General features: G+C 38.9%; 1 protein-coding gene across 1 annotated transcript in view; it reads left to right on the plus strand.

Moving 5' to 3' along the window:
- The first annotated feature begins 156 nt into the window (after positions 1-156).
- Positions 157-12,258, plus strand: part of MARCHF3 (membrane associated ring-CH-type finger 3) — a 131,593-nt gene continuing 119,491 nt past the window's right edge. Inside the window, exon 1 of the mRNA XM_016121935.2 lies at positions 157-390. The gene's annotated coding sequence lies outside the window, so the exon portion shown is untranslated. The remainder of the gene's footprint in view (positions 391-12,258) is intronic.

A 12,258-nucleotide genomic window follows, 5' to 3' on the forward strand; every position in this document is an offset into this window, starting at 1 on the left:
GAGCTCGGCACCGCCCGCGGCCACACCTGACCCCACCGCGGTTGGCTGCGGGCTCCGCCAGTCACGGATGGGCCCGCCCCACCCAGCTGGGCCGGCCCGAGGCTGGCCCCGCCCCGCCCACCCTCCGGCCCCGCCTCCCCTCCCTCGGTAGCCGGGTCTCCTCAGCCCCGCGGTCTCCCTCATTCGCTGAGCAGGTCGGTGAATTGTCAGAGCGCTCCCGGCGGCTGGTGAGCCGGGGCGGCTGCCGGGCTTGTCGTTTTCCCTCTGAGGTGCCTGCTTAACCAACGTGCCCGGGTCTGCTAGGGCAAGAACATTCGCCGTTTGAGGGCAGCTTGGGATTCAGGACCCGCAGCCGAGACGTCGACTGGCGATCTAGACTCGGAGAGGAGGGTGAGTGGCGGCGCACAGGGCGAGCGGCTCCTCTCGGCGCCGTTCCGCGAGCCCGAGGACTGGACGCGTCCGGGTGCGCGTCGGTCCGTCTGTCCGAGGGTGGCCGCTGTGGGGAAGTCAGGGCTGGACGGAATTTATTCTTTGCCAGAATCTCTACTCCCGAACTTCTCGTTTCATAGCGTCGCAACTCGGTCCGGGACGCGACTCTGCGTTCACACTAACTTGGTGTATTGTAATTGCCATCATTAGGTGGGGCCCAGGGACGCGTCCCCCGGCCTTCTGTGGCGGCGACTCGCTCTCTGGGGTGGCCCCTGTGCCCAGTATTGTAGGTACAGCAGTTCCTAGATGGCTCGCGATCGGGCTCCTGAAAAATTAACCCGCGCTGGGGGCGGTGCGGTAAGATAACCAGCGTCCGAGCCAGCGATCGTCGCGTTTCGGTGGGTCTTCAGCGATCAGAGAACTTAACCGACCAGCCAGGTTGTGTTAGGTGGGGCTTCGGTGCTTTGCAATTATTGAAAGGAATTGACAGTACGGATATTAAACTTTGTAATTACTTTCTATTAGCACTTGAATTCGCATCCCTCGTGAGGTGCTCGGACCTCCATCCACATCACCAGCAAGGTGTGTCGTTAGAACCAGGGGGGAGCTACTGTCTGTCCCAGTGCCCAGAGCCCTGAAGAATCCAAGACTAGACCGTGAAATGGACCACCAGGCTGGTCTTTGGTGTTTGCTTGAGCATCTGTGTGTTTAAGTGATGAAGTTGTGACAGGAACTGACAACAGGATTTAAGGTTAAACCTGACACTTCGTTTGTGACTCAGTCTGGGATAGATTTTTTTTTTTTAATCTTAATGATAAGGGATAAAAGCAGCTAGTTTTTCTGAGGGCAGTTACATACATGTGTTGTTGTTGTTGTTGTTGTTTTTAATATGTGTGGACTAAATAGAATTGAATACAATCTTGTAATTCTTATTTGATGTGAATGAGAGCTTATTGAGTACTAAATGGAGACAGCTACAGAATTTGGGAATATTTCGATCTTTGAAAATAATTAGAAATGTTGATATATAGCTATATCTGCACATGTGCATAGGTACTTGTGCATATATGTGTGTGTTCATGTGCTTGTGTATAAAATTGATAGGTGAATGAAGTAGAAATATATGGAGAGGAAAAAGACTTGGACTTCCCTTGGATGCAGAGATGGACCCTCTGATCTGTGGGGTGTATGATGAGTGTGTGTAAGCATGTCTGGATCTGCCTGGTCTGTCTGGGGCAGTGTACGTCCATGAACTTTACGAGCATTCAGTTCAATACCACTCTGCAGATTCTGCGTTTTTGTTTTATAGCCCAGCAGCCGCCAGCCCGCCCATCTGTTAAAACATAACATGTATACTTCAGTGGGAGCACTAGGATGAAGCGTGGGTAGGGGGCAACCCTTAGTAGAAACAACATGCTACAAACAAAGCCTGCCTCTTGAGTTCTATTTTCATTTTATATTCAGCCTTAACTTGTGGTTTTGGTGAGGGAGAAAAGGAGTGTTTGACTCTTCAGAAATGGCAAACTACATTTTGTGAAAGAATTATAGCCATAATCTGAAGAGGAGAATTTGCAGGAGAAAAAAATCCCTCTGGAAAAGAAATGTGGTGCTTGTCACATCACCATGCAACACTGGTATACTGCTTTACAGTAGCATGTATTTCAGAAACTCTTTTGCTTCTTAAGAGAATTCACTGCAACTGAATTGTTTTGCACTCTCTCCACCACCCCCCCCCAAAAAAAATCCTTAACAGAACTAAACAGAGCTTTACTGCAGAGGCTATTTAATCTATTAGAGTTAACACTGCCTTAGCAATTATGATGAAACATGTTTTGGGGAATTTATAACTTGAATATAAATTCACATTCAGCCTAATCATTGGTTGCAATGGTTCGCAATTTATAGTTTAAAGAAAAATAATAAATTTTTATCACAAAAATTGTGATGACTGAAAGAGAATGGGAGGAGTTTAACAGCTTAATAAGTTTCTGGAGCCAAATGACTGCTACTTAAAAAAACTATAATTTCCTTTAATAGCACAATTACTTTTAGTGACAAAATAAAGGCAATATTTTTGTGAAGTATAGTTGATATTTTTCCCAATAATTTTATGCTCAAAATTATATTTTAATAATGGTGTTCATTATATGTGAGTAGAATAAACTGCAGTGGTTCTTAAGAACTCATTGCAAGAAATATTGTTTTTGTTTTTATGTTACTTAAACATTTGGGGAAAATATGCAAATCCCTAATCTGTTAGTGTCCTTAAATTTCTAATGGACTACATAGACAATTCTCCTGCCTTGATATGGATCATCTGAGTCAATGGGTTCCTCCTTAGAAACTCAATTCATGGGCTGGACTCTAGTTTTCTGGATTCTAGTCTGGGGTGGAACTTAGGAATCTGTATTTTAAACAAGTACCCTTAAGTGATTCTGATGTCAGGGATCCCCTCATCATATTTTGAGATACACTGGGATGGTGTTTATGATATAAAAGAACAATTATAGTCTATAAGGTGATTTAACAAATAATTGTTCCGAAATTTCCAAGTGGCATTAACTGACCTTGTAAAATTTATAGGGAATGCCTTAACCTCTGTCCACAACAATGGTACCTTTTGTCCTATGTTCAGAAGTGGAAGCCTCAGCTATCCCTATTCTAAGTTAGCCCCAATTCTAAAGAAGTCTGTCTGTGGAAGCAAGGTAATTTAAGACCATGCCCTAGTCTTAGTCCTTTTATTCCCTACTCCAACTCCAATGGGTCCCTCAGGTGCTCTGGGGTGACTTTGCCAGTCCTAACTCACATTGTTGGTTATTATTCCTTGGAGGGTAGAAGAATTCCTTGGACTCTTTAAAGTTGTTTCATCTTTTGGGGCTAGTACCTCAGCAGGGCTAGTACAGACTTATCCTAAGTCAAGGATCTTCTTGGACAGCTGTAGCTGGGCAGCCTTTTGGTCAAGCCACCAACCCAGAAGCCCAGGGAGTTTTCAGAAAGTTATCTTAGAAGTATTTTGAGCTGTCCAATTAATTGGGTATATAGACTTTCTCAACATCACAGATAGATAGAGAATTGACTGCAACCTTTCCTTTCCAATTAGTATGAATTTTGATTTATTAATTATTGCCAACTTGTTTTTATATATACTTTGATACTGATGTTTTGTGTGTAGTTTAATACTGTAGTTTGATACTGATGTATATTTTGATTCCATTTTCCCCTTTTAGGCTGATATAATTCTCAATTTAAGACTCCTAGATAAGATTTAAAAGAGAAAAGATCTAGTGGAAGTTGTTGCCCTTCCTTCGTTCTACCATCCAAGTACCTAAAAACCCAAATGATTTCTCAGAGGTCAGCAGTGCCCAGAATATTTACTTCCCTGATAAAAAAAAAAAAAAAAAAAAGGATGTGCATGGATAGGCTGGGACACTGAATTTGGATTGTTCCAGGCCACTGGGTCATTATGGGAACTTCTACAGAGTAATTTCTGTTTTAAGCAGTACTTGGCAGGCATGTTTATAGTTCGCTTATCTTTAACAATCTTTTGAGTAGGATGATTTTTTTTCCCACTTTGTTACAGATGACCAAACAGTAGCCACAAAAGAATAATAATATTTAGATCCTGTCTTTCACATTCAAAGGTGATACCAATAACAGAGAAGTTGGCCTTGCATTTTGAATTGTTTTTATTTAGCATTGTAGTGAGATGATAAAGTTATGCTTAGTCATTTATACCACCTATAGTTTTTTAACCCTTTCTTTTAATTTTTTTGTATTGAATGTGACCTCAGAATAGTTTACTTTATAAAACTAACTACCACATATGATAATGGATTCAATGACCCTGACCTAGGATGGCAGATAATTTGTTAAAGGTCACAGAGTACAATAGCAATAAAGTCTACATGAAGAATTTGGGGAGCTAATATTTTAGACCTATACTGTTTGTCTGTTGAGTCATGCTGCTAAAAATGTTTTTACACAGGCAATATAGAGTTGCTTATATTCTATTCTCCCATCTTCTGTGTGATTGGATGTGTGTAGAAAAATTTAAAAGCCTAAGGCATAATCACAGCCTTGGTTTGCAGAGTGGGACTGATTTGTGCCTAGTTAAAAAACTACAGTAGAATGCTACTTTTCTTCAACCTGGGCCATAGCTCATTGCATCCAAGCTTGGAAGCAACATTTTTTTTTTTTTTTTTTTTTGCCATGGCATACTTTTGGCAAAAAGAGTTTGATAAATTCTTTTCAAATGTTTGACTCTTCTTTCCATATCCTTATTCCCATGGCAAAATCTATTTATAAAACATTCACTTTTCAAGTCAATCTGCCCTTTTAACAGCTTCTAGTACTAAAATTTTAGCCATTTTGACTATTTCTTCTCCAAAATTCTCCTCAAACTCCTACCTTCACTTTGGTTTTTTGGATTTAGTAACATCTTCTAATATAAAACAGTCATTGAGCTAAAGAAGTTTTACACTTGCTTTAACTTTGTGGGTTTAACTATAACAATAGTAAGAAAAAATTAAAAGAAGGATAATGTTAAAGTTAAATTGATAAATCGATCATATTAGATACTCCTAGCTTATAGTTTCCATGGGAAATTTAAGATCCAGATGAATGAAGTGACAGATGCACTCATCTGTGGCTTTACAGACACTCTTCTGATACAAGCTGAGAAATATAACTGAAGACAGCATCCTGGGTTACAGAAGAAAAATAAATGTTAAGCTCCGAGAAAAGAACTGGCAAAAGTGAAGGGTCGGAAGTGGGATGGGATGGGGAGAGTGGTGGGAAAGAAATACCTCCAGTAAAATGCCAGTCAGGGTGGTAAGAAATTTATAGAGGTGCTGATGGTTTGGGGTTTCTTGGGGGCATTGATTCTGTTTTATATTGTCTTCACAACTCGCTTGCCCTGCTTGCTTTAAATAATTTATTATAGCGGCCGGCCTTCCTTTGGTTAGTTTCTTTTTTTACAACTTTTTCCTTCTCATCTCTAGGTCTAATCAGGAGCATATATAATAATGTGGCTGCTCTGGAGTACTTAGGAAAATCTGTGATCAATATTACTATGCCGCATTATAAACCCATGGCTGTTCTGTTTTATTTTGCAGTGTTTTCTTCCCTATTTTATTAAATCAGTATCTATGTTTTAAACAATATTTTATTAATCTTTGCACAATGAGACTTCTGGTCTTATTCTTCTTGGCTGGGACTATCCTTTGAGTAATCCATCATCAGACCACCATTGATCTAATGATGTATTTATTGCTCACTATTGCAGCACTGGCAAGAAACCCAGTATGGTTCTAAAAATTTGATTAAAAAGAAATCAAATTTTTGCAAGGCGTAGCCATCCAATTATGTTAGCAGCTGCCAAGTATATTTTATGCTAAAATATACACACATATTTCAAGTGAGCAAAATGTGATTTTTCTCAAAAGCTTTTAAAACTTTTTGCTATGAAATTAGTAGAAAAAGAAGATGCTTCATAATTAGAAAAATTATGAGCACAGTCTCCACCTCAGCCAAAGGTAAGGTATAGTATTTTTTCAGATTATACACCTAGACACTAAAATGCATAGATTTATCTTTTTAATTGACAGTAATAAAAACAGTGGTGATAAAAACTAGCTCCAAGTCCTTGAACGATCTTCCAGGTAATCATTACAAATCAAAATGAACTGAAATAATTAACAAATAGTAATAGAGTATCTATCATGAGTAGCACCTCTTCTCTGCTTAACTAACTCAAAATGCAGTTCAAATATTAGCACCTTTGGGAAGTTTTTCCATGCCCCTCTTTGGCCTGCTTGTATACTGCCAGAAAAGCCTTCACCTCTTGTAATCACCCCCTGCAGACTAGGAGCCCCTCAAGGGCAGGGACCACACCTTGCATCTTGTAGCTTCTCAAAAAAAGATATTCAAGAAATAGTTGCTAGTTGCACTAGAGGTTACAAAGAATTTTAAGTGAACACTTGTAAGGCCTTAAAAGAATATACTTAAAGATATTCACCAAAAGTTTGAATGGCAGCAATAACTAAATCATAGTGCCAGACTTTGGATTTTAGCTGCAATTTCAGCATTTCATGTAACTATCATCCATCCCTGTCCCCTCCGTCTTCAAAGCCCCTCTGCCTCATTCCTGCCTTGCCTCCTTCTCTCAACTCCTCCCTATTGTGTTTTCTTCAAGAATATATCCAACTCTCCCCTTAGCCTAGGCCATCTCCCCTGGTTCCTTTTCTGTTCTCCTATCCCTTGTCATATCTTAAAAAGGCAGCTGATTTATGGGCCCCACTTTGGGACTTGGGATATTTTCACTCTCATATCTTTTGAAGTCTCAGATGGCTTAGTTCCTTTCATCACCACTGTAGGTGACTAGGTAGCTTTGGCCATGGGAGGTTTGGGGGCCTTAGAGGAACAAGATGGCACTGGGCCTAGAGGTTGTTGCTATCCAATGCTCAACATAATGGGGAAACGACATTTGTTATGTGAAGCTTTTTTTGTTTTGTTTTGTTTTTTAAGTAATTCCAGCAGCTTTTTATTTCAGAGACTGACTTTCATGATATTTTTCATTTATAAATATTCTTCAGGAAGCGCCCTCTACATAGTCATTCTTATGACATAGTCTGATGGCTTAGGTTAGCACGAGTTCTTACCTCAGAACTGTGTTACTGAGGTTATGTACAGATCATGTGTTCGGGTGGAGTTTATGGATCAACTGAATTAAGCATAACTGCCTAAGGTCAGGGCCATTAAGATAGCCCTTTTATGTTAGGTTTTAAATGACTGCAAAGCTTTCAATGACTGCAAGAGATCAAGGACCCCTATTTTCTATCTCATTTAGGAGATTAAGCCTCATTTAACATAGGTGCTTTCTTCTCATACCTGCCAAGAAGATATCATTAGAAAATTGAGTCATTACGTCTAAAAGTTATTTAGAGGTTTCAAGGCAACCCAGAAGGTGAGCAACCCTAGGTTAGATCATGAATTCAAACACTAGTTTCCTTTGGATTTTCTAAGTCAGAAGCACCTGCCCCGGCAAATCCCAGGGCTTCTGCTTTCACCTAGGAGCTGGGGCCTGGGAGGACTTGAGGAAGGCTCAGGTGAGGGGTAAAAGCAAACCTCTGTGGAACACAACGCTCATCTCCTTCCCTGCAACTTGGAGAGTTTCTCTATGCGGTGCATTTTTCTGGCATTTTCTCATGTCTGCTTTTTAGTGTCCCAAATATCAAATCTTCTTCCTCTTACACTTGTCTAATATGTTAGTTCCCAGAGTCAGAAAGTTCTTATCTTTAACCTTCTAACTTCCTCTAATTTCAATTTCTCTCTTTCGTTTAGCCCCACCCTTTAATACTGTTTTCCTTTCTTTAATATTCTCTTTCTCTTTTGTTCAGGTAAGAACTCTACTTATAAAAACTCTGTTATAATCAGTATTACCATTAATCTTACCCTTGCATTTTTAAACAAAGGACTTTTCTACAGTATCCCAGGGTGTTTGCTTTTCTGATTCTAAGAAAAAGATCACAATAATGCAGCTTCTCTCTGGGATAGTACAAGCTCTGACAGCCTTACTCAGTGCAAAAGTTATTAGCCTCACAAAACCTCAGTTTTTACCAAGTTTACCCATGCCTGCCAGTGACACCCTCCTTACCCACTTAATCACTCGTACCACCTCCTGTGTATTTTTTAGTATTAGGAAACAAGATCACAAGGCTCTACTAGAAAGACATATTCACTGCAACCAAGAAGAAGCAGCTTTCTACAAAAACCAAAATAGGTTCCCCCAGAAAAGGGGAAAAAAGAGCAGAGCTACCCTGATTTCTTAAAAAACAAGACGTATTGACTGGTGCACCTTATCTTGATAAGTTCTTACTTTGTTGTTCTAACTTTTGTGAGTCTGGGTTATTGCCTTGTAGCTAATGTCAACATTGTCATTATTTTCCTTTGGAATTATTGTTAGTGAGTTTTAGTTTTTTCTCCTTTGTTTATTTTACTTAATTTTTATTTTTGGTGTTTCAGGTTTCTTTTCCTGGTCTTATCTCCTTAAGGTGGGTTGGTCTAACCTCTCCAGATACTTTTCTACCATTTCCCGCCCCTGACAGCACCTCACACTTACCATCCTCGCATTGAATGAATTTCCATTTTTGCTGCTGATTAGAAATGAAGACACTAAGTAGAATCCTGAAAGTGACCCTTTCAAGAGCTAAGCTACCATTTATATTCTGTTTTAATTATGATCTCTTAGCAAATTTTCCCCAGTTAATAATATTCACGCATCTTCTATGTAATGTTTTCAAATACTATACAAAATTATGAAATCTGTGTGCATTTCATTTTCTGCTCTCCATTTATGTGCTAAATTTATAATTCTATAATTTTCTTGTAGGAAAAATGCTTATTAGACTGGAATGGTTAATTTGGTTTCAAGCCATATTGCTTTTTTGCTTATTGCGAACCACTAGACATTTCTGTGATCTTTTCTTTTACTTCATTCCCAACCCCCACCAACAGCTCCCCAAGCAGTAATTCCACTTCATCCCTTTCCTCCACAGTCAGTTATCATCTATACTCTTTTTGTAAAATGGATATTTTATTTTATTGGTTCCTAAAATTTTCAACTTTAAAATAATTCTACATAGCTGGAAAAAAAACAGCATTGTCCTTTGATAATCATGTTTCCCCCTTCCTTTTCAGGCAGGTCTGCCTCCTGACTACAAATCACATTATTACACCTCTTCTATGGAGTTTTCCTGCTCCTTAATCCTCTTGCCCTAGTGGAGGCTAAAGCTGCTGCTGCTTCCTTAACATCTGCCCTGTGCCTAGGATCTGTGCTAGTCCTATGTGGTCTCTATTGAAATTCTTGTTATTGGATAAGGGCTCAATTCGTAGCCTTATGGAACAAAAGATCAATAAAAGGCGTACTTCATTTAAGTCTTGGGGGAAAAACATGTCCCAGGCAGGCAGGAGGTGAAAGTCAAAGTTTTTTTTTTTTCTGGCTTTATTGAAATATGATAGACAATTAGTTACTCGTATTTACAATGTACAATTCAATGAGTTATTTTTTTCAATTATGGTTGGCATACAATAATATATTAGTTTCAGTTGTACAGCATCATGATTAGAGTTCTATATAGCTCACAAAGTGATTACCCCACTAAATCTAGTACCCCTCTTCCCCCTACGTTTATTATAACATTATTAACTATTTTCCTATGCTACACTTTATATCTCCATGTCTATTTTCTAACTATCCATTTCTACTTCTTACACCTTTGCCTATTTTCACCATCTCCTTCCACCCCGTCCCCACACTTAGTAGCCCTCAAACTATTCTGTGTATCTGAGTTTGTTTGCATTTTTATTGTTGTCGTTTGTTTTGTTTTTTTAAATTCCACATGTATGTGAAATTGTGATATTTGTCAAAAGTCAAAGTTTTTAAACAAATAGGGAAAACCAGAGACAGAACATTCGGGACCAGCTATTCATGCCAAAGTAGCATCTTCTTGTGATTTCTAAGGTGTTTTCCCCTTGGCCTTTTCCTGGTGACTAGCCTAGTGTTGTCAGTTAAAACACTATATCATCCCATATCCAAAATTGTTGGAGTTCACTGAGCTAGAGTTAAAAGTCCTACTTCCATTTCAAAACCATCCCAGAGACAAAGAAGTAAGCAATGTTGCCAAATGGAAATGCCCTGCTAGCAAACCTGCACAAAACAAAAGACCCCAACTCAAATTGATCTCAATGGTAACAGAAGTGTATTATCTCATGTGAGAAGTAGGGCAGGCGGCAGGATTCAGTGGCACGATGGTATCATCAAGGATACAAGTTCCTTTCACCTCTCTCACTCTTGTCCTAAGGGACCAGTTTACTCTAAGACTGCTTCTTTTCTTGTTTGCAAGATGGCTACAGTTGTTCAGCTGTCACTTGCAGGCATGTTCAATATCTAGAGCACAGAAGATGGATTGCCCCTTCCAGGGTCTCTTTTTAAAGAATATGAAAACATTACTAAGAAGAATTAGAGAAGACCTCTCTTCTTATCTCATTGATCAGAACAGAATTACATGCCCATCTCTAAATCAGTCACTAGCAAGAGGATGAACCATCATTGCCTGAGGGAGAGAGGAGGTAAAATTGAACGAAATCTAGGTTCTGTTCGTAAGAAAGAAGTATGTGTGTGGGAGTGATAAGGCAATAGTTGTTGGCAGGCAGTTGTAAGTATCTACTACACATCGTAACTTGGAAAGGAACTATGAAATTCTTCTTATGACTGCTGTATAAGATGGTAGGTACCACGACATGAGCTACACATTTCTGTATACGTAATGGTAAGGCTAGGCTGATAGGAAGAAAAAGCCACAATGCAGACTAATTAAGGGCAGAGAAATGAGCCAAGATCGATAATTATTCTGATTACAACCACAATAAACCCTAATGAATCTGAATGTACAAATTTAGGTCTATTTGTACCCAATAAGTATATGATCTTTACTGAATCTAAAAAATTAAAATAATTTGCTTATTTCTCAATAATTCTATATTTCTGATATGTTATTTTGCAGTATAGGTCTGTTTGAATATAAAAATTTTTTGTTAACTTTATATATCATAGCATTAACAATAATGATAATTAGTGATGATTATAACTGACCATTATTTATTGAGTGCCCTTTTATAAATTAGGAATTTTAACATCTAAGAGGAGCTAGTAATTTGCTTAGGTCACATAGCGACAGGTCACATAATTAGGATTTAGACTCAGAATCCATGTGCCTCTATCCCTTTTTTGCTCTCCATGGCTTCCCTTTGTTGGAAGACAGTCCCAAGATTACTGCAGGGCCTTAAGTGATTGGGCCCTGCCCATCTCTGTGACCTCATTACATACTTTCTTGTCCTCACTCAGTTTTCTAACCACACTAGCTTCCTTGTCTGATAAGCCAGTCCATTCCCACCTCTGACCTCTTGCATCTACTGTTCCCTCTGCTTGGATCACATATTCTTGGTTTGTACAGCTACGTCCTTTCCATTTAGGGCTCCTCTTCATGGGCACCTCTCAGAACTACTCCATTAATCTGTTTAGGAGAATACCCACCCCCCCGGCCCTCTCCCCCACCTGCTTCCTGGCCCCAAAGTCTCTGGTTCTTCCTCATTTTGGTTTCCTTTATAGTACTTGCAGCAGTCTTATTTTGTGTACTTGGTTTCGTCTGTCTCCCCTACTAGAATAATAAGTTCCATGAGGGCAGAGACCCTGGCTATATTTGTAAGCTGAATGAACAAACAAGTGAATAAGTTAATGAAGAAATGAGTATTTAGAAAATTTTTAATTAAAATTATTGGGGTAACATTGGTTAATAAAACCAAATAGGTTTCAAGTGTACAATTCAATAAAACATCATATGTATATTGCATTGTGTGTTTACCTCCCAAAGTTAGATTCCTTCCACCACCAAATATTTGTCCCCCTTTACCCCATCTACCCCCAATATTTAAAAGTTTTGACATATAATAATTCATAGTCTTTGTCGCCTACACTAGCAATAAAGTAGGATGCTGATTGTCATTTGAGCTGAGTACATATGCCTTAGATTTTTTTCCTATAAAATTTGAAAACTAACAAAAACTTGTTTGTCTTTCTCTCTTTGAGAGTAAAATAAGATATAAATTTCAGAGTTCTTTAGAGAAAAGATAGACATACTACAGTAGAATTATATGAGTTCAAGAGAGCTCGGTACAAGAGGAAAATTTGAGTAATACTTTTAACTTTAGTTTTTATATTGATTATAGTTTTAAGGATGCCAACTCCTTTAACTAGGTATAAACTCTTAAAAA

Source organism: Rousettus aegyptiacus, unplaced genomic scaffold, assembly GCF_014176215.1.
Source record: "Rousettus aegyptiacus isolate mRouAeg1 unplaced genomic scaffold, mRouAeg1.p scaffold_m13_p_8, whole genome shotgun sequence".
Lineage (NCBI taxonomy): Eukaryota > Metazoa > Chordata > Mammalia > Chiroptera > Pteropodidae > Rousettus > Rousettus aegyptiacus.